Consider the following 25363-nt stretch of genomic DNA (forward strand, 5'->3'; position numbering starts at 1 on the left):
GGAAATAAGAAGTTAGGATCAAAATGCATTGCTCATCGACAGTAATTTTAATTTTTCAATTTTGACCAGTTTTGCATCACAAACACTTGATATTAAATAGAAGTCAACATGCCTTAAAATTAGGATCTATTAAAGCAACTGGCCACATATTTAATATGTCTTAAAATAGAGGCACCTGTGATAGATGGATTTACCAAATGGTTTCTGGCTTCTGTTTTCCTTTTGTCAAAGAGAATGAAGTTATCAATGATCACTGCAGCCTTCCCGTCTCCTTTTTCTGATGCTCCTACTTGCACAGTGGGGTTAATCCAGCCAGTGAAGTGCTCGTGCGGTTTTCAGATCTAAGCCTTAGATGCCTTATTCCAGCCCCAGTAGGTGGATGCAAGATATAATTCTTTCCATGAAGAAAGAACAAACTGAGATTCACGTAACCATCTCAGAGCGTGAACAGCCTGGATATATAGTGTGTGCGTAATTACCAGGACACATTTGGAAATAGCACTGTGCTCTAAAGCCAGCGAGGTATTATTCTTGCATTCCTGAATCATAAAGTCATCATCCACCAAGATAAAAGGGAATATGGGCATATGGGAACGAGCAGAGAGGAACATATGGATCACAAATATTTTTGTAACTGATTAAAATTGTTCTCTTTGCTGAGAAAGTGTTGCCAGGAAATCTACCCTAGTCCAGCTTTCCGTTCCCCTAACTAACCCGACTCTTCCTCTGTCATTTAATCTTCACTTGTTCCGATTTCTCCCATTTTGCACAGAGAGGCAAAACCATGTCTAACAAATATATTTTATCCAACATTTGGTTAATGGATATTCTGGCCAAGTGTCAAGTGTTATGTGGTTGTGGGACGGGGGGAGGGAGAAAAAGGGGAGACACTCAACAAATGCACAGAATGAAAGTCACTGCAGTTCTTTCAGTTACAAGATTTTAACCATAGATTAGGAGGTGATATTGAGCAAAGGCAGGCAATGAACAAGCTATAGGAAATTGATCAATAACACTAGCAGCTATTTACAATGAGGACAAAAATGACCATTTCACATTCTGTTCATGTTGTTTCTTATTTTTTTGGCTGACTTTAGAGTCGGACACGACTGAAGTGACTTAGCAGCAGTAGCAGCAGAGTTGCAAACAGTAGCAGCTGGGTTTGTGGGGATGAGAAAGAGAGGGAGAGAGAAGTACAGTGCAAAAAGACCACATATTCTTTCACCATCACCAACAAAATAGGTGTGTCCTAGTCATCTGTCTACGTGCGTCTGCATGTTACATATAGTAATCGCTGGGCTGTTGGGTGGAGAAATAAAGCTTGAGGTTTGATTCCTATTCTAGCAGTGATTTATTTCTCAGAGGATATCTAAAATGGGACATCAAATTCTATTTGCAAGCTGGGAGAGTCACTTTATTAGTCACTTTTCTGACAATCCTTCGACTCAAAATCAGCAGAGGATGACTGATCCCAAATCACTATAGGTCCTTTATGATGAAACAACATAATCAAGATTTACTTATGTGAACAATTGAAATGGTTCTCGCTTCTACACTATTCCTTCTTTTTTTAGCTGGTCGAGGTTCTGCAAATGTAAGCTGCTGGCGAACTGTGATATTAGTCATCTGTCAATTGGCTGCATAAGGTATTTAAACGCTGCAACCCCTTAGCAACCAAAGACACAGCCTAGTCTCAAAGCAGTTATTCTGTTAAAGTTTAAAAAAAAAATAGTTTGAAGGTTTAAGATTAAGTTTAAAGACTTAGTAAGAGAGGAAAGTAATTGAAATGTAATCCTTTTAGAAATGAGAGCCACCATGGCATCATGGCATGAACAGAAGGTACAGATTAATACCTTCAGTGAGGTTGAACATTTCCCCAGGTAACAGAAAGATGTCAATAAGAAAATTTCACATATGTTTACTTTCCCAAAGAAAATGTTCTCCTTCAATATACGTGTGTAAGAAACACTCAACCAGGAGTTCTATCCTTTCATTAAACTCTTTTTGGTCAACTCCATGCACAAGCATTCTGTAAGATTCTTGAACCACCCAGGCAAATGCCAAAATAACCAGACAACTGTTTTGGAGGAAGAACCTAGGAGGAGATTTAAGAAGAGGAATTTTCATACTAGGGGTTTAAGGGTAGAATTATTTTACATGAATATTCTTATTTCAACTTGGATAGCTAGGCAGTTTATAAATATACAGTAACTCGTGTGAAGAACAGTGCTTTTTCTTTCTTATTACAGCAAACTGGACATAAACATAACCTTCATCAACATTTATCGGGCTTCCAATAATGGAAATAACTGATGTCAAAGCTTTGGACATAAGAACAGTACCATGAAAATCATAAGTGCCTTTAAAAATAAGAGGGGTCAGATCTCAATAAAAGCATTCCAAGGGAAAAAAAAAACCCAATGTTTCAATTCTTCACTTTCCTAAAAAGTGTTCATGGAATCTCTACCATGTGCAAGGATGTGCTAATACAATCTCAAAAGGAAAAATCTTCTTTTTTTTTAAAGGATATAATAAAAGTTAAATAATTCTAATGGATCCACATGAAAAAATTTAAACAATTTTATCTTCATCATCCGCTTTTTGATTAGTCATCAACTGGAAGATAAAGATGTCTTCTGTTTTTATAATTCTTAAATGTTTTCTCAGTGTATTTCAAAAGAAAAAAGGCATATACTTGGGAGAAGGAAATAATGTACTGGGTCCCATAATAAATATTTGGATATCTCCACAGAATGGACTAGTTGATGAAAGCAATAAAGCAAAATGTAGCAGAAACTGACATAAGATTCTACATTTGGGTTCAAAAAAGTAGTTGCATAATTTTGAATTTTTAGTTTAGACAAGAGAAGACTTAGGGAGGACAAAATAGCTATTTTCTTATGCTATTTTAAAACATTCAGAGAACAAGGAATTGGTCTTTCTTGGTATTGCTTCAAAAGTTAGCACTAGGGGAAAAAAAAAACCACAACACAAAAAACAACCTACCTAAACACAGAACTACCATATGACCCAGTCATTCAACTCCTAGACAGATATCCACACCCCCCCCAAAAGAAAAAACCCAGAAAGCTAGGACTAGAACACCAATGTTATTATTCACAATGGCCGAAAGGTATCCATCAGTGGATGAATGGATAAACTCAATGTCGTATATGAACAATGAAATATTATTCTGTCTTAAAAAGGAATAACATTGACATGTTACAATATGGATGGACTTTGAAAATATTATTCTTAGTAAAATGAGTCAGACACAGAGAACAAATGTGTTGTAATTCTGCTTACACAAGGTACCTAGAGTAGGCAAATTCATGGAGACAGAAAATAAGAGCAGAGACTACCAGGAGCTGGAGGTAAGGAAGGAAGGGGTTACTGTTTAATTGGTACAGAGCTTTTGCTGGGGATGATGGAGAAGTTGTGAGTATAGATGTGATGGTTTCACTGTTTAATGCCACTGAATTGTATACTTAGGAGCAGCTAAAATGATAATATATTATGTACATGTCACATAATATGTGACAGGAAAGAACTTAAAAAACTCTTTCCTTCTAGAATATGATTTAAAAGGAAACAAATCAATATACATACAAACAGACCAAAGGCAGAAAATGACAGTACTACAGAGGAAGTGGCCTTCTACTTTACAAAAGTGCTTCTGGTCTACTGATAGCAGTGATACATGTAAAGAGAAATGTGGTGGATGTAACCTGCCTTAGTTTATGCTGATTCAAATAGGTACCCAATAAATCGGACCATACTCTGCCTCCTCATGGTCATCTTAGCAATCTCATCTTCGGCAAGACAAGCTTTGTTATTTAACCATCCGATGTGGACGCTGCAGGGATAAAAGGTTAGGATGTGATGATGTTCAGACTCTTCCACTGCATCTCTACTAAAATCAAGGTGTGTTTGGCTAATGTGTCTTCATCCACAAAAGGCAACAGAAACTCCTTCTAACTGCAAGACAACCCCGGGTGCATCTTACCGCAATACAGACATCCACTGTCAATCATCTGGATGAGAGGGCTGGTGGTAGCCGCTCTGCCACATCACTGACTCAGTATTTTGCATACTTTTTTAAAAACTGCAGATAAAGAGAGCTTTCTGACCAAAATAAATAGCACAGAGCACAAGGCCAGTGGCCCTGCTGCCACGTTAGACTGAGAAAGCATTGAGGGTCACTTCAGTTTGGGCGAACCCCTGGGACCACTCCCAGGATTTTAAAATAGTCTCAGACTTTCATAAGCCATGCAGGGTAATCACCACCTTATGTTTCCTGCTGCAATCTGTTAACTGTCTAGCCATGACTTATCTATATATAAGGTGGTGTCACCAACCTCCAGTCATGTACAAACTCAAAGAAAACGTGCAAGTACTCAGAGAACCACAGCCTTGCCAAGAACCTTGAAATCAGCCAGTCTAGCTGATACTAAATCCAGTGTCTTGGAGAAGATCCATAACTAGTTAGTGGCAGAGCTGCATCAAAAACACTGTCAATTAGACTGAGGATCAGAGCTCTTCTTAAAACCACATGTTCCTATAGTGACTGGGGCTTTATTAGAAATATAGACAAGGTGCATCTAATCTGTTCCATTAATTTCCTGGGTATTTCAAGAGATACCCATACATTTCTTCCCCTGAACCACTATCTTCTTCCACTAGCCAGTGTATCTTCATATACTGCAGAGAGCCTGCATGAATAGTCTGTCTCATGATGGCATGCGTCTTTCTTGATTTTATCCCAAATATTTTATGGACACATGGACCTCTAGACATCATGCTTGGTCTTGTTCTTTGAAACCCCCCAAAGCCTATAAGCCACAGTCATCAGAATGACCTCAAGTTATAGGCTAACCATATGCCCAATTTCCTCCTTCACTTCTACAGCTCATGGTACCTTCTTTCTAGAGGCCATACAGGAATCATATGCTTGCAAGATTCCCAGATGAAGTGTATTCACATTTTTTAAAATGTGGAATAATGTATTTGAATCTACTGGGACCAGAACACATTTAATATTTAGAAATGAATGTCTTCTGAATCTTTAAGCAAAGAACTGGAATCTTAGACTTGGGAAGTTGTTTTTTCTTCCGAGTGTAACTAAAGCAAATTTTCTGGGAACATAAGTAACACTGCTGGGATCTTATAGCTAACAATGCCATCTAACTCTGGTTTCTTAATAGATCTTCCAGGAATTTTACCACATTACACACTTACCCTAAATATTTCCCTCAATATCACTGCCCCATAATCTCCTGGGACAAACAAAACTATTTTAGGGAAGGGAGAGGGGGTGATCAATTGATATGAAACTTTTCCTTGAACGTTATCAATCTCACAGATGTTAGAACTTCCGTATTCTCAGTTTAGTTCAATAAAGTATTTTAAAATGTCCTCTTTCGGTGGATCTGGATGCCAGGGACATATAATCCATTATTTATGTCCATTTATGTATACTGGTGGTGAAGCGGTACAGAATTCGCCTGCCGATGTAAGAGATGCAGGTTTGATCCCTGGGTCGGGAAGAGCCCCTGGAGAAGGATGTCCAATACTGGCGTGGCAACCCACTTCAGGATTCTTGTCTGGAGAATTCCATGGACAGAGGAGCCTGGTGGGCTGCAGTCCACACGGTTGCAAACAGTTGGATGCAGCTAAGCACACACACGTGTGTGCTTATACTGGAGACACCTTGTAATGGGACAAGGATATATCACGAAATGCATATTTTCAACTGTGGCTTAAAGAATTCAAAGTTATACAAACTCATCATGAAGAGGAAAATCCCTTTAAAAAAAGGGTAGGGATAAATAGTCATTTTATTCAGCACATCTGATTGAACACTTTTGTCTTTTATTTCTATAAGAAGTGGAAGTAGAATCTGTCATTTCAAAAACAATGAAACTTAACAAATGTGACGCAGTTATAGGTGCCAGAATGTGAGCTATTAAAACCTTTCTTGCAGCAAAGAAGAAAAGAATAGACACTTAGGGAAAATGAGAAAAAGCAAAAATAAATGGATAAATTATTATCATTCTGTTAGATTTTTGAAATGGTGATAAGGTTCGTGTTCTGTCCATTTATAAGTTGGGAAAAATAAGGGGCTTTCATGGCCGCAGTGTCCTTATTTTCCCTTTAGTCAGTGGATAATGTGTGGTGCCGTAGCCTGTCAATATTTCAAGCCTTAAGGTTGCTTTTTCAGAATTATTACTAGCTAATACCATCAGTACATCTAATCAAAAGCAATCAACGTAGAAGTTTAAATTACCCACCCATGACCTCAGCTCTGCCTCCGCCCACCCCTGCACAATGGCAGAAGAATGGAAAGATTTTCCACAGGAGCAAAGGAATTAAGGATGCTTCATCTCAAATAAAAAGCTAAAAGGTGGGCCTAAAGGTCTGTGAGTGCAGGAAATGACTTCTACACCCATGAGGCAGGGAGAAAGGCAGGAGAGAGGTTTATTAGAAATGGATATCTCCATCTCAAGAAGAGCAGGGGGGATTTCAAGAGACAGAGGAACAAAAGAGTTTTAATTCTGTCGGGTGGATCTGGGCTACAAATTGAGTGTTAATATACTGAGAGCAAATGGCAACTCACAGCAAGATTCCTGCCTGGGAAACCCCATGGACAGAGGAGCCTGGCAGGCTACAGTTCATGGGGTCACCAAGAGACAGACATGACTTAGCAACTAAACCACCACCACATACTGACAGCAAGCTCTTTCCACAAGATCCAACAATCGCACCATTAAGTGCTTTTACTATTTACCTCCACATGGGTGATTCTGGAGCGTTTCCCTCGTATCGACTGCACTATTCATTGCTAGCCTCCAGTGAGTAAGGCAATCGGTTGCCTGCTCACCCTGTCTCTTTGGTGAGAGGGCAGCGGGCTGTTGGCTCTGTCCATCACTGAAATCCCCAGGTCTTAGAATCTCAGATGAGTCACTCTAACAAGGCTCAATGTTCTAACCAAGTAGTGAGAGGCATTCTCCCCCTCCTGTTACATAAACTGCACAACGACTGAGATTCTTGCCTGGCTCGTCTGCCTCTGAACTAACTCCAGTGCTGAGAACAGCGCCTGAAACAGAGTAGGACTTGCTGACTCACTGAATGAAAAAGGGCTCCAAGTTCTACCTGAATTCTGATCAGTGATGGCTGGGTCACTCTTTTTCTGCTTCTTCCATCTAAAAAAGCCAGGGCATGTAACCACTCAGAGACCTATTAACCAGTGTGTAAGGTGAAAGGAAAATACTCAACAGTCGCTAAAAGGGCAAAACCATGGCATGCTTTTGGACGGGTGATTCTCAAGAGGGCTTTGGTCTGACTGAGCTGTGTGTGTGTGTGATAATGGGCCAGGCCATTCAGAGACAGCACCTGCCTTTGGGGGACGTTTTGGATAGGATGCTAGAGAAAGGAAAGAGATGATGCTTGTCCCAGGGGAGCTACCAACCCAACGAGAGCGCTCAGCAGACAGAGGGATTTGAGAGCAAAGCCACCCCATCCAGATGACTGCGGCATGCAACACAAACAATACGCTGTAGCCCGCCAGGGTCGTAAGCATTGGACATGGCTTAGTGACTAAACAACATGCGTAAAAGAGAGAACTAACAGGAACCTACTGTATGCATGGCACAGTGAGCGCTGCCCAACCCTCTGTAATGGGCTCTATGGGAAAATAGTTTAAAAAAGAGTAGCTGTATGTGTAACTGAATCGCTTGGCCGCATACCTGAAAGTAACCCAACACTGCAGATCGACTATATGCCAAAAAAGAAAAACCATAAAAGATGAAAGGAGGATGTGTGACCCCTGGCCGGAAGAGTCACATGCAGGTGAGTGTTTCCAGGCCCTTGACAGCATGAGTTTTCCTGAGAAAGTGACTGCATCCATTAAATATTCGGTTTATCACAATTAAACTGGCCAGACAGGCCTTGCTCACATTTCCAGACTGAAAACAAATAGAGAAGTAGTGTTTCATTCCTTTGAAGCTCTACTTTTTTGGTTGTTACATCGAGTTTCATGGACTCTCATCCAGTGCTCACTTCATCAGGCCCCTCACCTGTGTCATCAGGCCCCTCACCTGTGTCATCAGGTCTCTCGATGACATACCCCCCACCCCGCAAGGTGCAATGGTGCTCAGCCCACAAGGAGAAGGATAATATACCTACAGACTCCTGGCCATCTCTGTTCCACCTTGAACGCAGGGACCCTTTTCCCTTTTGTTTTTCCTCTTTCTCTATGCTGCCTAGTACAGTGGGACACAACATTACACACTGACGCCCCTGCAAACTCAGCCATGAAAGCTAAAAAGCCACTGTACTGAGGTCAACTACGCTAAAGAACATAAGCATTCAATAAATGACTCCTTTAATCCTCAGACTTCCTGGGAGCAGATGCACTTGGAATGCAGGATACATGAGTTCACTTGACATCAGCATGTTTTTGGTACTGGCTAGCAACACGGTGTTGGAATTTTTCCTCCCCACAGTGAAATCTCTAGAAAGACCATTTAAACTGTAGATGTGGGAGAGTAAGTAACAACAAAACCATCATGGGGTGCTCAGGAATGCAATAAGGAAAACAGTCTGCGTGAGAGACCTCAAGCGCTGCAGAAAGTGATGGGAAAACCTAATCTCTCCATTTCTGGAAGAGACAGGGAGTGAGAGGAGCTCTCACAGAGTCAGGACTTAACAGAGGCTCAGGGAAGACAAATCTCTAGAAAAAGAAGGCGAATATGCAAAAGCAGTGCCTTGAAGTCTTTCTTTCTAAGCCATCTATGGTCTGGCTTGGGTTTGGGTGCAGCTTTAAATATACATGATCTAAAGCATTCCAGGTGATGAACATGGGCGGGAGACTGACTCTAAATTCCCTGGACAGAGGGCCCTTGGATTCACACACAGCAAGAACATAATCCCTACCAATTTGCTGGAAGGAGAAATGGACATATTCCCAGGAGGGAAACAATTTCAGGAAACTTACAATGCATCGGTGGAGCAGAACCTGGTTGCTTCGCCAGGTGTCCCAGGGCTTGGCCAGCAGGTAATTTCCTACTTAAGATAGGAACGTGGGTGTGCCCACTGGTACTGCTTCTCTCCGACCCCTCCTACCCCCCCGCCCAGAGCTGGGGCCATCTGTGGCCATGCCAATGAGACCCCAGATGCCCTGTTGGCAAAGACACCTACAGGGAGCTGTGGCTGGCCACCTGAAAGATCGCAGCTGCTGTTTATGTTATTTCATTATTATCATTTTATTGGCCATGGCTTGTGGCACCTGGGATCTTAAGCGGTGCCCCCTGCAGCAGAAGCACTGAGTCTCAGCCATTGGACCTCCAGGGATGTCCAAGGGGCTGCTGTTTAATGTTGAGGTGTGTGCTCTCATTCACTGTCTCAGTTGCAATCACATGACCGCTCTCTACAAAATCTTGGTTAGACACAATAATCTCTCCCTGCTTCCTGTCCCAAGCCAGGCCTCAAAGCTCTGTTTTTCTTTTTTAAAGAAAATACTCTTGCTCACAGGAACTGTTAGAGAGCCAGTTGCATTCAAGACAGCGGTATTTTGCAGGTGAATTGCTTCTACTTTGATGGACTACTAGGTGGATGCTCCCTGTTCAAACCTTCCAACAAGACCCTTTAATCCTGAGAAATCCAGATGGAGGAAAATTAGTGTGCGTTTTAAAAAATTCTCTATATTTTTAAAATATCTAATACATTTGGAAAATGTTACGAAACTATGAGCTGCTGTAAGCTCTGTGAATTATTAGCCTGCCAGAGTTACCTGTCACGGCGGGAAAAAGGCAGGTTACTAGAGCGTTCTATGTTAGGGAGCTGGTAGGAATTACTGATGAAACTCAGGAGATACTTTCAACCTAGGTGATGAGAGATGCTGGGCTGAGGTCCCAGGGCTGAAGGGTCTGACGACAACTGAAAGCAAAGGGTTACCCTTACGCTGTGTGTGAGGATTCCTCAAGGCTTCCTAATGGTGAAGCTGAAGATCTGGGGTCATTCTATTCATGGGGTCTACAGTGTTTAAGCCAAGGGTCAACGAAGGGCTATCAGCTTTGTACATATGTCAAATGATTAGAACAAAACAGTCTTGAAGCATACGTGAGTTGCAGAGACTTTCAATGAAATGTCCAAGTTGTGAGCTTGGGGAAAATTACACAGTGGGGAAAAGATCATAACTTTTTTTACTTGTAACGATTCTTGGAGGGAAGAAAGGGAGTGAGTGAGAGAGGGAAGAGGGGACAAAGGCCATGCATGAGGCAGGCAGGCAGGCCAGCCCAGCTGTCAGAAAAGGAACATCTAGAATTAACATGTGACAGTAGAACATGAAATATTTGGAGAAATTCATGAGGAAGCCCAAAACAAATTTCAATTTTCACAAATAGATTTAAAACTAGGAAGGCAAAAAGAATCATTCACTCATTATTATTGGCATCTAAGTGGAGACAGGGTGGTTCACTATTATAGATAAAAAGTATACCAGGAAAAAAAAAAAGTATATCAGGAGAAGCATTTTCTGGGTTTGTTAAAGTATGGTATATACAAAAATGTGTTCTACACTTCAAATGATTACTCATTTTCACTGAAAAAAAGTGTGAAAAACACGATTGGATCCTGTTGCCTCAAAAGTCATGATGACAAGAAAGGTAATTTAAATCTGTACGAATCAAAGGATTCTAAGTATGTTAACGTGAGTGATGACTTTGAGCTCAGAAGGTATTGTTAGCATCCTAATTTAAATATTAAGATTCAAGATATGTGTGTATTTATATATGTGATATGTGTGTTTGTATATGTATTCATGTGTCTATATATGTGTGTGTATACGTGTGTATGTGTGTGTGCATGTAGGTGTGCATAGGTGTCTATGTATATGTGTGTGAACACACATGTGTAATGTGTACATTCCCAGGTATCTGACATCCCATCTGGTCCAAAAGTATCCTTCTAAGCTGGCAGGTAGTCTTCAATATGGGGGGATGTTTCTGCTGGAAATTCTGTGGCCTGACACCATTCCTGCGGGGGGCTTGGCATGCCCAGCCCATATTCTTTCTCAACATGAGGGACTCCAGAAGGAGCAAGGGCAGAGAGACACAGGGACAGAAAACACTGCTCCCTCCAAAGGCCATCCGTTGACCCTCTGGAGAAGCGAAACTTCAGGAGACTCTCAAAAACTGAGAAGAAAGCTGCCCGTCTAAATATGCCTGGCTTGCTGTACTGTTCACACACAAATTCAGTCAGTCAACTTGGGGAGATTTTTGTTTAAAAAAAAAAAAAAAAAGCTCTGGTTATAAGCAAAACCTGCCTTATCTCCTGGCTCTCTCTAGACACAACTTAGTGGGGTGGCCTGGGGTTTCCTGCAGGTTTTGCATCCTGGCAACATTCTTAAAAACTGGTAGGAAATTTAGGAAGCTGTCTCTTTACATGTATTGTCACGCAGCATTTTCATATATTTTATTTTGTCCAAAGTTATATATGCAAATTAAGAGCAATTTTTTTTTTCCTGCTCACTGTTTTTCTTTAAAACATTACAACTGAATTTGGGGGGTAGGTTTCTTAGTGGATTTTGAAAGAAACTTGTACCCTTTTCTTGAAATAAACACTAGAGCAGAAGTTCGTTTTCTGACCATCAGAAACAAACGATTGATATACTGACCATGGCCAGTGCATAGTCCTTATCCATCTTAATTCAATCTCTCTAAAGATACACATTCATATACACACAGACACAAACGCACTCTCACTCACATCTGGGCTATATACCTGAAGAATGCAATAACAACATTCATCAGATGTAGTGTTTATAGCTTTCCTCCTAAAAAGATTCATAAGTTCTCATTTTTTTTTTTAATTCTTTTCTTTTTTCAGTATAGATATGCTCAGGCAAAAACGAACACTTCCATATATTTAAGACTACTCCTCGCCCCAAATGGATAAAAACAAGTTCAGAACCAGCAGAAAGATGCTCCAGTCACTGTGATACTCAGTCACTACACTCTTGGTATAGCTCCCAGACCAAGGGTCGAAGTCGGTCCCCTGTTGTGGAATCATGGAGTCCTAACCACTGAGCTACCAGAGTAGTCCCAAGGTCTACTTTTTTAAAAGCAGTGTCTACACAAGAATGTACATGCTTTCAGAGTGCATTACTTTGGAGAAATTTCATTCTGAATTACATTTTTGTGCATTATATGCTTCCATTTCAGATTATATTTTCCTTTAATTAACTATTAAAAATAATCTTACATTGCTTCTGTCTCTTAATTCAGCACCTCTCCCAAATCTGTTAAGAAGTAAGCCAAATGGAGCCCAGCTTCCAATGAGCAGTGCAGAAAAGACTGTTGCTTCTTCAGGAATAATCTACAAGTTACTCCTCCCTCTCTCTCTCTCTCTCATGTAAGTTCTTTTAAAAAATGAGACTATTATTTTTTTTTTTTTTGGACTGAAACACCTAGTGGTAAGTAAGGGTTTGATGAAGCATTTATTTAATGAATTAGTGAATGAATACATCAATTTAACAAGTCTTGAGATTATAGTGCCTAGTTATAACACAAAACCACTGAGGTCTTGCTTCCAAACTAGCAATTATTTCCCCATTATCATCATCATGGCCATAAATCACATTGTAAAGGAAATGACTTTTACTGTGAGCAATGAAGAGACTTTTACATAACAAGAAAGTTTAATGCTAATGTAAATAGAGCCAACTGACAATGGTTTTAATATATCTAGGGGATACTCATTAGTGCCTGGCATTATTTTGATGAAAAAAATATAGGATAAAAAGATTCACCCTCAAATATCCTATTTTAAAATAGAGGAAACTGAGGCACAGAGACACTGAGTATCAGAGCTAACACCTCACTCTAGGAAAAGCCGGGACTGGAGTTCAGATTCTGACAGGCTGGCCCCAAGACTTCAACTTCAACAATACTGTGAAACGACTGAGGTTAACAATGACCACAGGCCAGATAATAAATAATTAAGGCAGCCAAGCTGATGCCATGGAGACCCACGGCATGGAACCATGTGATATTTGAGGGTGCATGCTTACCCTAGTCTTTCTAGATTTTCTCAAATGAACCTATTTTAGTTTTACAATTAGCAACAGTAAATGTGAAGATTGAGAAGAGACCACAAAATATCGAATAAGTTCAAACAGGCTACTGGCATTGTAAACTGCATGGTGAAGTATGTTTGTGGTTGCCATGAAGTTACCCATTCAGTTAGAAGACATGAAAGTAAACAGGATGCAAAGAACTGTTAACCACACCAAAAGCACAGAGTAAGTCCATCGGATCCAATGTGCAGTAAAAGGAATTAAATCTATGAAAAGATATGTTTTAAATAAATGTCAAAGATGAAACTTAAAATATACCCTACACACAAACCAAATTATTTAATAAAAATTTAAGAACAATTTTAATAATGCCAGAAGAATCTCAAGACCAGATAGGTTAACATTTAAGTTATCATAAAATGTGTTTTTGGAATAAACACTAAAATCAAAATGACTCAAATGCATTAAAAATAAAGTTGAGAACAATTACAATCAGACTGGACCAAAATGTCTAAAGAATTCAAGGATATTTTTACATGGAGCCATTGATATGAATATTGGGTTCTAAGTTTCCTTCCTTCTACAAGGAATCAACCAAAAGTTTTCAATGAAAATTAACTGTTTGTGGGGTGACCCTGTACCCTCATTTTAAAAACTGTGCTTTCCTTCTGCTTTGTAGGTTTGGATTCTTGCAAGGGTCCTGGGTGACGTGTCATCCTTTTAGGGTTCTCCATCCACCTATAGATGGCCTTGGAGTTTTTTATTTTTTATTCAGCAGTCACCTATAAGTTTGACACTTTTAAACAGCTTCTGTCTACAGCCACTGTTCTTTGAAGGGCAGGCTGAAGCTAAGAGTCTGGGGAGAAGGCCAAAGACCAGAGGAGCTGTTGTGTGCTGAGCAATGATTTGGGTATTTTTGAAACGACAACACACATCCACACCGTCATTATCATCATATTACCTTTCAAATCCATAACAAACAGGATAAACTGAATACATTTTCATTTCTTTCACATACTTTTAACAAGCACCTTGGATAGAAACAGCAGGTACAAAGGTACCTAGAAAACGGCCCTCCCCTCTGGAGAACTCACACTTGAGGAAGATGTATTAATTGTTTAAAAAATGAGGTAGAGTTCTTAAGAAGTGGCTCTTTGTCAACAGCAGTGCTTTTAAATAGTAGGATAGATTCATGAACTCATGCAGTGTTTATGTGGATGATTTTTTTTTCTGGTTTCTTAAATACAGGCAATAAAAAAAAATCCTAAATGCTTGATAGTATCTCTTACCTCCAAATGGATATGTTTATATCATATAACACAACTCTATCCTAAGCCATTTTAAAGACCTGTCAATTCCTGCTGTGTAGAAATAGATAGAAAAATTCACACTACTGTATATAAAATAGATAACCAACATGGACCTACTGTATAGAGCACAGGGAACTCTATTCAATATTCTGTAATAACCTATACGGGAAAAAAGAATCTGAAAAAAATTTATGTATAACTGAATCATTTTGGTGTATACCTGAAATTAACACAACATTGTAAATCAACTATGTGCTTAGTTGCTCAGCCATGTCTGACTCTTTGTGACCCCGTGGACTATAGCACACCAGGCTCCTCTGTCCATGGCATTCTCCAGGCAAAAATACTGAAATGGAGTTGCATGCCCTCCTCCAGGGGATTTTCCCAACCCAGGGACTGAACCAAGGTCTGCATTGCAGGCGGATTCCTTACCATCTGAGCCACCAGGGAAACCAATACTTCAATTAATAATAAAGGGGAAGAAAAGAACAGATACATAGGAGAGTGTGTGTTAACTAAGTACACATTGTGATTCTGCAGACCGTTAAATTGGAGTTTTTCAGCATTCGGCCCAAAACTCCCTACTTAGTTTAACTTTTGCTACTCCAAAAAACAAACTCTCATCATGTGACCTGAGAAATGAATTGTGTTCAGCTAGCAAGTTAAAGCACCCCACTCCAGTACTCTTGCCTGGAAAATCCCATGGACGGAGGAGCCTGGTAGGCTGCAGTCCAAGGGATTGCTAGAAGTCGGACACGACTGAACGAGTTCACTTTCACTTTTCATTTTCATGCATTGGAGAAGGAAATGGCAACCCACTCCAGTGTTCTTGCCTGGAGAATCCCAGGGACGGGGGAGCCTAGTAGTCAGCTGTCTATGGGGTCGCACAGAGTCGGACACGACTGAAGCAACTTAACAGCAGCAGCCCCAGCAAGTTAAACACAGAAACAAAAAACTTCTGCTTAGAACAGTGATGGCGTTTGGAATCCTATACCTATCTTTGTAAGGGCCACACACCCCTAGGATTCAGTTCTTGCTCCTAGCGCAGTATCCTTTCCTAGCTGCTTCTGTGCATATGCAGAGAGATGAAATGATAAACCCAATATGCTTGCGTCAAATGCATACATTCCGAGTTAGGATGGTGCCCTCAAGCTTTACCTTTTAAAATAACTCGTTTCAGATCTGCAGATCCATTGACCCAAAGGAGTGAAAAGTTGTCTGCTTTTTCTCACGGAGCTCCATTTATCTCACGAAATACAGAGGTCAGAGAGGTGTCACTTAAGCCACATACACACACGTACACACCCACGCGCATGCACGTGCACGCACACACAAATAGCAGGTGGGGTAAGTCGCTCAGAATGGGCCAGTGACACTCCTCTCGGGCCCCTCCCCAGATGCCAGCTTGGGCCACCCTGCAGCCTGGACTTGGTTCCAGCTCAGAGAACAGAGAAGCAGCTGCCCTGACTTGGCTGCGGCTCAAGTCTCAGCTGTATTCTTGGCCTCCTGCCTCCTCCTGAGCACTTAGGAGGGGCGCGTGACCAAGGAAACAGCTGAGCCCCCACCCCAGAGAGGAAGCGCAACCGCCGCAACCCCCACCCCCCACCACCTGCTCTGGGGGCCAAACCACCGCCCAATTCCTGCTGGATCCACGGGGGCAGACGGAGTGCTGACTCACTCCTCGGCTCGGGAAACAGCACAGCCTCTGGGCCGGGACATCACCCTGGACACCCCAGGGGCCTCAAACTTGCTGGGGCATCAGAAGTGGTTTGGATGTTCAGGTCACAGGTTCTCATCAGATCCCCAACCAGGCGCTAGAAATTCTCTATAGAATTTGCCTATGAGGCTCCTTTTCTATACAGAAAGTTTGACTCGGAGGCCACACCAGGCTGAAATATTGCTCCAGAATGCGGTGGGCTGGCAGGTCATTTCTGCGTCCATCCGTTTCCAGGCAGCTCCTCCGCACCACAGAGTTCTGGAAATGGAGCGCACGAGTTACAGGCAACCTTTGTTGCCCTCTCGGGTACCATGAACATTGTTTAGACAGCCTCGGGCTTCAGCCCACATTCCCGGCCCCCAGCTAATGCCCATGGCCCAACTGCAGACGCAGGACAGTGGAAATGTGAGTGGCTGGCCGGCCGCTGCTTTGAAGATCTGGTGGGGCAAAGAGGGTGAGCGGGCCGCTTCCCGGAACCGCGGATCTGACAGCTCCAAGTGCGCTCACGTCAGTGCTATTAAGAGACATTCGTGACTTCAAACGTTGTGAAATCTCACCCCGCTCTGAGGACATGCCCGTCCGGATCTGTCTCAGATGAACAGGGGAGGCTGTGCCTTCTGTATGAGAAAAAACTCTGGACGAAGGGGAAATGCTGACACTCCCTGATACATCCGTGGGGGGTCGGTGGTCAATAATCTGTATTTTCTGTGCGTGTTTTGAAGATTTCCATAATGGAAATCTGAATGTATAACATGTCCCCTGAGATTAAATAATAGAATAATATCAGACAGAAATATTCTACACCCGAAATGGGCTTCAGTCCTGGTGGGAAAGACTGATTTGGAGACAGCTGATGATTATCTCTAGGCAGAATGGGAGAGGTGTGAAAACCTCTTAGAACCACAACTTCTTTGGGGGAAAAAACCCGGAAACTGACCCACCTCCAGTTAAGACTTTTCTCCCAGGGAGTGATGCAAGACTATTCTTATGCAACAATGGGACAGAGGCTAAAATACACGTGTTCCAGGGCATCTTGGTGGTAAAGACAGAATCCTCTTCAAGGAAGGACTTGCTGCCTCTTGAGGGGTTATTTCAGCTGCAGTCTGAGTCCCCAAGGCCACACCCTTCCCTGCTGCTGCTGCTAAGTCGTTTCGCTTGTGTCCGACTCCGTGCGACCCCATAGACAGCAGCCCACCAGGCTCCCCGGTTCCTGGGATTCTCCAGGCAAGAACGGTGGAGTGGGTTGCCATTTCCTTCTCCAATGCAGGAAAGTGAAAAGTGAAAGTGAAGTCACTCAGTCGTGTCTGACTCTTCGAGACCCCATGGACTGCAGCCCACCAGACTCCTCTGCCCATGGGATTTTCCAGGCAAGAGTACTGGAGTGGCTTGCCATTGCCTTCTCCGCACCCTTCCTTAGGGCAGTCCATATCCGATAAGTAATTGACGTGGGAAGGTTGGTACCGCCATCTCCACTGTAGGCTGACACCCAAGGTCATATAAACTGCAGAGCATCGCCAGAGCTGGCCAAGGCTGATGGCATTCTCTGGCCTGAACTGTGGCTTACCCCTCCCTTTGTCCATGCCTGTGCCCTTCCCTGCCCCTCAGAGTGTTGGTACCAAGAACTGTCCTAAGTAAGCTTCCTACACACTGAACTCCATCTCAGAGGTCGCTTCCCAGGACTTTGCCTGCCACATCTCAGGACTCCCCTCTGGAAGGTTGAAGTCACATGGTGGTGGGAACAAAACTCAGCTTCTGTAACCATGGACACCTCATTGTGGACCCAAATCTTACAATCATGTGCAGGTACTACAACTCATTCATAAATCACGCATTTGTATATCAGCCTGGACTTCTGGGTGACTGCTTCTTCTGGGACCCCATATTTAATTCTGGTCAATTGAAAAGAAATCCATGACTCTCTTAGTTGTGACTTCTCACCTAAAAATAAAAGTCTGATCCTATTTTTTACTTCCAGTTCTCAGAGGCCACACAGTCCCCTGACCTCAAATCTAATATATGTCTACTTGCAGACACCTCTGAAGTTGACATTTCCAGATGTCATTTCAAAACCACAGTCAGCTAATACCATGCCTGATATACTGGAGGCACAAAAGACATCATGATAACACGTTAGATAACACAAGCAGCTTATACACATGATCTTAGTGACTCTCTCACTTCTTGTTCAGTCACTAAGTTGTGTCCAACGCTTTGCAACCCCATGGACTGTAAACCGCCAGGCTCCTCTGTCCATGGGATTTTCCGGGCAAGAAGACTGGAGTGAGATGCCATTTCCTTCTCCAGGGGGTCTTCCCAACATAGAGATCAAACCTGTGTTTCCTGCATTGCACGTGGATTTTTTTTACCACTGAGCCACCAGGGAAGCCCTCACAATTGCTAATAATGAGCTGTCACAGCTTCTATTATACAGATGGGATAACTGAGGCTCAGTGGGACCAAGAAACTTGCCCAAGATTATATAAGTTAAAGGGCAACCCTGGTGGCTCAGTGGTAAAGAGTCCGCCTGCAGTGCAGGAGATGCAGTTTCCATCCCTGGTTGGGAAGATTCCCCTGGAGGAGAGGGCATGGCAACCCACTCCTGTATTCTTGCCTGGAGAATTCCAGACAGAGGAGCCTGGTGGGCTCTGGCCCATGAGGTCTCAAAGAGTCCGACATGCCTGAAGCAACTGAGTATGCATGCATATAAGTTAAATGGCATCAACCATGCCTCACTTTCACCCCAGGAACATTACTTATTATTGTTTATCTAAAGTACTCTTCGGAGGAATAGGCAGGGCATCAAAATGTCAATTAATTGAATACTGTTGATTTAAAATTTTTTATAGCTACCTATAGGAAATTGATCAGTGTTCTCATTTCCCCAAGCTACTCTATGTAGAGCGAGTGCCTTAGCACTTCAAAGATTCTGATAAAGGAGCAGCCTAAACATTTATGATAGCAGCTAATAAGGATTACTGTGGTCCTATAGGCGGAGCACCATTCTATAAACTTTACGGGTAAGAACCTACAGGGTCCTTTCAGCTCCTGTCTTCTTTATGTGGCCTCCTTCACCACTTCTTTCGTGGATCGGCTGGAGGAGGTAAAACTGCAACTGCATGAATCATTATTCCCACGATCACAGCTCAATAACTGATTTTCATACTATGACAATGAATCAATAAGAGAATATTAAGCTGAATTCAGTATTGGATGTTTTACAAGGCTGAGAAGATGTGTATTTCAATTGGTCTCAGTAAAACATTCAGTCTCCTGGAAGACCCTACTTAAATTGCCCAGACAATCCGTGCTGTGTGTGATCATGTGTGTAAATCAAGGCTGTTAATGCTAGTGGAATCAATAAACAATTATTTACTCAGCTCCAACGAAATACAAGCCACTCTGCTAGGAACAGTGAGACGTACAAAGATTGATATGGTCCAGCTCCTGCCTTCAAGAAATTTACCATCTGCTAAAGCATGGAGTCACTCAACTTGGCTTTCCAAGGACTTGCTGTCTCTGTTTTTCGGCAAGTATGCTAAACAGTGAATATCAAATGAATCCTTACTGGTCTCTCATTAAGCTTCCATGATAACAATCAGACTAGACTAATCTATGATTTGAAGAAAATGCCCTCTCAATCAATACAATGAAGAGCACAATATCCTCCCAGTGAGGAAAAATTTATCCAAGTCCTCAGTCAAGAGTTAATAATTCTCCGTTGGAGTCTGACAATTATTTTCCATGTTCTGAACTCTAAGAATGAAGTCTATCACTATCTAAACCTGTGGTTCCACCCAGTGAAGAGCTGGGAGCAATCTCCCTTCCGTTCTCCACGAGACCCCAGACCTTTCTCCAAGGATAGGGCAGCAGAGATCAGAAAGGGGGGCACAGGCAACAATCGGTGGCCAGGATGGCTGAGAGGGGCAGGGGAGCAAGGTCAAAGTGGGATGCACGCTTTGGGTGTGTTTGCAGGAACAGGGGCGGAGGCAGAGTTCAACCGCTCCCACCCAGGAGGATCAGACTATGATGAGCAGCTGAGGTCAAGAACAGACACAGAGGAAATGGTCTTTGATGGCTGCAAGACCCTTTGCAAGTCCACAGATCACCCTGTTCGTTTCTCAGGGTGTGGACAGACCAGCCCCCCGTGTCCCACTGCAGAGACTGAAAAGCACCGTTTACATGTATGCATTTAAAAGCATCTTCAGTAATTAAGAAGTGACACCTTAATATTATATATTTAACCACCTCTGGCCTTGAACCCAGTCACAAAGGGACAGAAGACAAGGTCGACAACCTGAGAACCCCGAGAGGGATGCCAGGAAGGCCTGTCGGGGCTAGAACTTCAATCTGGCCCTTGGCAATGAGTCTCATATTCTCCTGGCGCCAGCAGATGGTGCAATGCACACCTGTGACACTTGTCACAAAACAGCTCTCTGATGTTTTTATTACAAGAACTAACGTGAATCACACACACTGAAGCCTCACGGTCATCGTGTACCCGTGTGATTCTTGGCTGGGCTGCTCCGGAAAGGCACAGCGCTTTGGAAATAAAGCAGGAAGGCCCTCCATCAGTTGGGAACACGCCCCTGCCACCTCCAATCTCGAAAGGAGAAACTGACCTTATGTCATGTGAGCGATCACTGCTTTCAACCAATACACTAACCAACAAGATGAGACTCAGAAGTCACCTCTTCCCCCTCGAGCCCCTAGCTCTGTGTCCACTCCCAGGGTCTAATCCTCCTCTGTGCTCACCCTGACCTCCATCAGAGGACGCATCTCCATCTCAGCCCTTATCAGAGGGTCCTGAAGTGGCCCGGGAGTCAGGCCGTCAGTGCCTCGGGAGTGGGGACCACACCTTGCTTATCTCTGAGTCTCCAGGAGCCACCACGTCATCTGGAGTACAACGGGGCATTAATGATGGTTTCTAAAAAAGACAAACATCTTCTGGGGATATCTCCTGACCATCTTAGCTGGTAAAAGTGTATTAATTTTTCAGGTGGTTAAAAATACCTGTTAAAACAGTTAAAAATAACTTTATATTATATTCATGGTACAAAAATTTTTTTTTTATTTTTACTTTATTTTACTTTACAATACTGTATTGGTTTTGCCATACATTGACATGAGTTCACCACGGGTGTTAAATGGATCCTTAAGACTTCTGTCTTTAAAATCCTGATCCTGTGTGCTGTGGCTGTACGAAGGACATGCTTCAGACCAGTAAACATGTCCTAGGAACACAGTGACCCCTTCCTTGTTCAGGATGTCCCTCTTCTGGAAAAACCAGATATAGTTGATAATGATTTCTACGCAGGAGATCCAAAAAAATGCACGACTCGGCAATAAGCACTGACTGAGTGAACTGAGGTCATTACTGTCTTAAAGGGGTACAAATTGGCATTTATTCAGTAGAGGAAATGTAGACATATTTGGATCCCTATATTATGATCATGCATAGCTGAAGATCAAAAAGACACTGTAATGCCAGAGGCACTTCCTTCTTCTGCAAACACTGGAAGAGAAGACAGAATCCGAAGTCAATTTATATGTAGATTCATGTTTTTCAAACTTTAGGTTGTGACCTGTTTGTAAATCGGAAAGTTGAATCACTGGTTATAACTTGGAACTTTGTAAAGGCAGTAAATAGAACACGGAACAGAGTGAAATGAATGGAGCAAATGAAATGCACTAGAACAGAATAGGCAAGACGCAGAGTACAATACCCTAGGGAAGGCTATGTCTTGTTGCATAAAATCATATTTTGCATGTGTGTGTGCAGGTGCCTGTGAGGAGTGTGTCTACGCACGTATAAGTATGTACGTGTGCTGGGAACTCATATAAAAGGCATTTAAAAAATAGACCTGTGTCCAAACCATTGCTGGAATAGACTGCATAATGTTTTCATAACTGTCTGAAGAATAAGCTGAAATATACATGCAACTATGCCTTGATTCCCCAAGTCAGAGAGAGAAAACACAGGCTGTGACAGAGTTCCTCCTGTGAAACCCAAACATGATTTGTGAGATTCAAAGACCTCATCATTTAAATATGAGGATTGATGCCTCGGAGGAAGATAGAGCGTCTTAGTTTCAACAAACAAATGATTATCTTGGACAACAGTGCAAACAAGACCCTAATTCAGGAAGCAGCTAATTGCTGTTCCCAGCTGCAGAAGACTGGCTGGGGCTCCGTCGCTCACACACAGACTGTGCATGACACTTGTACACTCACTCTTGAGGTTTGCCCCACACACGTCCAGACACACACACACACACACACACACACCAGAGTCTGGGGCCCTTAGAGGGCTCAGTTCAGAAAGAAGCTGTCTAAAAGGAGCTACTTAAGATGTCAACCTCTTCATTTAATAGACATATCTGCTTCTCTGGCTGTGCTGGCATGAATTCCTTTACTTCTCACAAGACTTACTGGGAAGTTACCAAGAGAAGAGTCTTGGGAGCATCCTTCGTCAGCAAAGGAAACTGATCCTCCATCTCACTGGTATAAAGTAAATCACAAAACTGGGATCCAGACAATGGTAGTCACACACTTCCACAGGTGTTCATATTGATATTGATGTTGCATTCAGCTTGAACACGGATGCGTGAACTTATACTTGAGAATAATAGCTACCATACTTTTCTATATCATGTGTATGCATGAGAGCTAAGTCGCTTCAGTTGTGCCTGACTCTTTGCAACCCCATGAACTGTGCAGCCCTCCAGGCTCCTCTGTCCATGAGATTCTCCAGGCAAGACTACCGGAGTGGGTTGCCATGCCTTCCTCACGCTAATATTCTCAACCCAGGGATTGAACCTGCGTCTCCTGTGACTCCTACACTGCCAGTGAATTATTTAGGGTTGAGCCACCAGGGAAGTTCTTCCTATATCATATTATGTGCCAGATGCTGCAAAAAACAGATTACAGTGAGTACTTTTAATCTTCACTACTACTAATGTCATTCACACATATTTTAAAAAAAGAAGGAAGGAAGAAAAGATGGTGGGGTGGAGGAAGGAAAGAAGGAAGGGAGGAAGAAAAGGAGGGTGGGGTTGGGGAGGAGGGAGAGAAACCTGAAGTTCAGAAGGAGTAGGATCACTGTCCAAGGTCCAGAGGCACTGAAATTCTTCAAATGTTGGTCTCAAAACTCTCGCGCTGTCCACTGCCTCCCACAACATCATTCAATTGCTGGTGCCTTCACAGCACGTTTGCGGAGGAGCGACTACAACATCATACGAGCTTATTCAAGAATGACAGCAAAACCACACATTTTATTGCAACAGAGGCTTGTTTCTGCTATCCTTAGCCAGAAACCTGCAATTCCTTTTTTCCTCAGTAGAGTTGCCTTGGATGTCCCACTAGAATACAAACAAGCATACTGAATGTTTGATTTTATACAATTGTATCAGACAACCAGCAGAAGGCCCTGTTACTGGACAATGACTGCATGACCTCTGGTCCACACCCATGTTACCCCACTGGGGTGAAGGGCTGTTTCTCAGGTTCGTGAGGTCTCTCTGTGACCACCATGCTCAATGCAGCAGCGGAGATCTCTTTGGGACATGGAGCCGACCCCGAGGCGGTACAACCGCAGTCCACACCTGTCTTTGGGGACTGAGGTGACTATGTCTAATAAGGAGGGTTTTTATGGGGACATTCTCAGGGCCCATCACAAGAAGGAGCTGTTTTGCACTGAGCCTATGGAAAACCCCTGTATTTCTAAGGTCTGGATCGGATTCTTGTCCTCCTCTGTCCGCTCCATGAGCTGAATCAGAGAGCTAGTGAAGAGAAGGGATCTTTTCTCTCCATTCCAAAGCCAAGTTCTCCTTGGTTCACCCAAGGTGGTTGGAAGAGCAGATTCCCTAGGCCAGGAGCAGGCTTTCTGGACAAACCTCTGATTTCACCAAGCGACACTCAGGTCTGAGTGTTTCCAAGTACTGTACATCCTGAGGACCAAAGATACGGCTCTGTGGCGTGTGCAGCCTGGACACAGTCACAGAGCTGTTTGCTGCTCTGGGCATCAGCAGGCACTTCAGCTGCCCTCTCTCTTGGCCCACGATTGAAACTCGACCCACACAGGAGGTTCAGGTAACTAGTGGCTTCCTGTGTAAGTGGGTTTACATGCAACAATCTGTATATCTTGCCCAGCTGGTGCAACAAGGTCAGTTGTGTACAAGAGTCAATAAATGACCACGGGGCTTTTGGGTCACGTGGAAACTGAGATGCACCATAACGCAAATATCAGCCTGTCTTGAAAGGAGAAAATGTAGGAAAAGAAACAAGACATTACAGAGCTGTACACTTGCGCAACAGCTCGGACTCGAAGCCAGATGTCCAGAGCTTGAAGCCTGACCCCACTACTCACTGAGCAAGTAAGTTCCTTTTGGGTTTCTGTGCTTTTGCCTTACCCGAAAATGGGAATAATGACACTTCCCCCACCTCACAGAAGGTTGTGAGGATTAAACCAGTTAAGGTAAGTGACGCACTCAAGGGTATTGACTGCCACCCGCGGTTAGCATTCCATGTTCCACTGAGACAAACACAGGCACCCACTCAACAGATCCTTCTTGATCTTACCAGCTTAGAGCCTGGCTAGTATTAAACTGCCAACACTTCTGCAGACCCAGGTCTTCTAGATACTGGGAGAGACATCAATGTCTATCAACCTTACAGCTCTTTCCAGACACTACTGACAGCCTTCCAAGGCTCCCAGGAGCCGTCACTGGGCTATGCAAGGTGTGGGTGGACGGTGACTCTGGGGGTTCACACATAAATATGGGAGGTACCTGGATGACAATGCTAGAGTTGTCGGTATTTTTCAGTGAGTAAAAATGAAATTCAAGTGCCCTTGAAATTCATTTTGAAAACAATAAAGCTTACAGAGAAGGATTCTAAGAAAAAGTGCAAATGAGAGAAAGATCTTAAGAGGGGTCCCAGGTCAAGACTATGTCAGGCAGATTTTTCCTACTTCCAAATTTTCCCTAGAAGCCCTGTCTGCAGCAAATGACCTTAACCATTTATGAAGATCCGTTTTCATGAAGATCATGCTTTTCTTTTTTGCTTTGCTTGAAATACAGCTTTTGTATTTCTTTAAATACGTTGGTACTTTTACCTGATATAACAGCACAAATCCAGTTACTTGGTATAAATGAAAGACAGCATTATTCTGATTTTATTTTTCTTAACTTAAAAATTATAATAAGTTTGACTTGCTGGGAGCAGAGGGCTGTGTAGTTCCATGAAGCTTAACACCTGTATGTG

The 25363-nt window shown here is 42.8% G+C and overlaps 1 protein-coding gene across 8 annotated transcripts in view; it reads right to left on the minus strand.

The window, feature by feature from the left end:
- ARPP21 (cAMP regulated phosphoprotein 21) overlaps window positions 1-25363 on the minus strand; it is a 163063-nt gene that overhangs the window by 117289 nt on the left and 20411 nt on the right. The window contains exon 1 of one of the 8 annotated variants that reach the window (XM_052638303.1): window positions 15544-15629. The exons of 5 other annotated variants lie outside the window; for them this stretch is intronic. The gene's annotated coding sequence lies outside the window, so the exon portion shown is untranslated. Of the gene's footprint in view, window positions 1-175; window positions 466-15543; window positions 15630-25363 lie in introns of those variants that run through there. 2 more of the 8 variants (XM_052638301.1, XM_052638300.1) reach the window with 2 other exon arrangements.

Source organism: Budorcas taxicolor, chromosome 1, assembly GCF_023091745.1.
Source record: "Budorcas taxicolor isolate Tak-1 chromosome 1, Takin1.1, whole genome shotgun sequence".
In the NCBI taxonomy this organism is placed as follows: domain Eukaryota; kingdom Metazoa; phylum Chordata; class Mammalia; order Artiodactyla; family Bovidae; genus Budorcas; species Budorcas taxicolor.